Source organism: Hyaena hyaena, unplaced genomic scaffold (assembly GCF_003009895.1).
Source record: "Hyaena hyaena isolate Hyena2069 unplaced genomic scaffold, ASM300989v1 scaffold_789, whole genome shotgun sequence".
In the NCBI taxonomy this organism is placed as follows: Eukaryota; Metazoa; Chordata; class Mammalia; order Carnivora; family Hyaenidae; genus Hyaena; species Hyaena hyaena.
In genome coordinates, this window is record NW_024081422.1 from 635,317 (window position 1) to 637,873 (window position 2,557).

Genomic DNA, 2,557 nt, shown 5'->3' on the forward strand with positions numbered 1-2,557 from the left:
GGATGAGTTCTTAATCATTTGGAAAACACAGCTATTCAGAAAAATGACCTGCCTGAGGGTTTCAAACAATTCAAGTTTGATAGATACTTCAAGCAGATATTAACAAAAATTCATTTTACTACTGTCACTCATGTTAAAGTGTCCTCAAGTAGATGTGTTAATTTTTCTTTTATTTTTTTAAACTGTGGTCTTATCTTTGAGATAGCCCAGAGCAGACTCCTCCCTAGCCCCACTTCACGATCCATGTATCTGTAACTGGCATGAGAGAAACAGGTAGTATGCTTGGTAAGAAACTTCACATCTTACAGAAAAATAAAAAATGAAAAGTACAAGTCTCCTTCCTAACTTCTGCTTACCTCCTGTACCCGAAAGACATTCAAACATGACAGATACAGACACACCTAGTTCCTCAGCAATAAGCACAATTTTGTATGCATTCTTCAAAAACAAAGGCATATAAACACATATTCTTTAGGAAACACAGTCACCATGGAGTTTATCTGTTCCTCAGTCATCAGTTTTCACTTTTAACACATAGTGATTCTTTATCCCTTCAAATTCTGAAAATTAAGCTTAAAAAAACTTCCCCAAATTCTACTTCCTACATATTCTTTTCCTTTGTCTTAACAACAAAATAAAACAGAAAGCTGAAAAGAGTGTCTCAATTTCTAGTATTGATAGATTTCCTACCTGAAGGCAGCAAGAATAGTAATTTCTTTTTCTCTTACAAAACTTTGGTTTGTAAGTGTAACTTAAGTTTGTCAAAGGATACATTTTCCACATAATTCAATTCAAAATGTAATTGGGTATCTACATGCAAAATACTAAGCTGTGGACAAGGCAGACACAGTCCATACCTAGGAAGAGCTTGGTGCCAGTGTGGTAGAGGGAGGGAAGACAGGGAAGACAAACACTGTCATAACTTACCTAAGGCTGAAGAGGAGGCTGGGGTCTTGCCTGGTTAAACGAATAAGACAGCAAATGGCTTTCCACTGATGGTGATGCAGACTTAGCACTGTTTTCTTTTTCTTTTTTTTTTAGTATGGTGAGTTTTGTGCCTCATCCATGTGAACGGACACAGACCTGTTTCTGCTGGGTTTATTTCAACATAAATGATAAATAATAAGTGCCACTGCCTGGCATTTCACAGTGAGGATGAAGTTTTAACACCTCTGCTCAACTGTTCCACAGTCAGCACTACTTCCTATCTCAAGTTGGAGGAATGGAATTCGGCACTATTGTATTTTTATTTCATTATTTTGTTTTTATTTATTTTATTTTATATTATTTACTCTTATTTTACTTTTAAAAAATTTATCAGAAGTAGGCTCCATGCTCAGGGACACTTAACTGACTGAGCCACCCAGGCGCCCTGGCACTCACTCGGCACTTACTCCACTCACTCATTTGCTTCCCAGGCTCCTTCCTGCTTCCTCATCACCACCTTCTTCACCCTATTTTAAGCTCTCTGACCTTGACTGCTTCCAAATGATTTTGATCACTACTAGATGACAAAGGACGGTGGACCTGAATTAGAATAGTGCCAAAAGCCTGAAAAAAGGGAAGTCAAACAACAAACAGTACTTTTTAATCACTGTGCAGCTCTTTTCACATGGAATCTTGCCTCTGTAATTCTTTAAAACATTCTCCTCCTACCTAAGGTAGAATAGGGGTGTAAAACGGGGGGGGGGGGGGGGGGTCCTACCAAGACCATAAAGATAAAAAAGAAATGATTAGAATCCAGCTGCTATAAAAAAAAGAAAGTGAGGAAAGATTCAATAAAGATCCACACTTTAGAAAAGTACAAAACTACATAATAGCTCTGGAGAGATATATAATTCCACGCTGTCTTCACAACAAAGATGACAGTGTGACAAATAATTCTGGTATAAGTATCTTAGAGTAGTCATTATAAGAACTGTTTTCTTTCCAAATAAGCCAGAACTCTAGTGAATCTACCAACTTGTCCTTCCTCTTATCTCCATGCCTAGAGTCCTCTCATGGAAATAACAAAAGGTCAGAAGGAGAAAAAGGTACAAAATGTCAGCATGAGCAATATTTTTCCATCAAGTCAGGCATTTCTATATGTGAACACATTTGTGGACTTTTCAGAGAAATGCCTTCTTGCTTTGGGGCTGAATCTGCAAATAAGGCACTCAAATCACTAGATAACAGTATCCATATGAAAACAGAAACCATGTAAAACTGAAATGGTTACTAAATGTAGATGTAGTATTAGCTTATTCTAATTACTAGAAGTCTGAGAGTACATCACTTACAGACTGCTTTCCTCCCAACCCCCAAGAGAGAGCATGAGTGAGGGAAAGGGGTAGAGGGAGAGAGAGACAGAATCTTAAGTAGACTCCAACACCCAGCGTGGAGCCTACGTGGGGCTCCATCTCATGACCGTGAGACCATGACTGGAGCCAAAATCAAGAGTCAGACGATTCACTGACTTAACCACCCAGGTGCCCCACTTATCGAGTGCTTCTTGCTGCAAAATATAATAATTTTAGATGTGAAAGTCATCCATCTATGATGAAAATTCCGGACTACA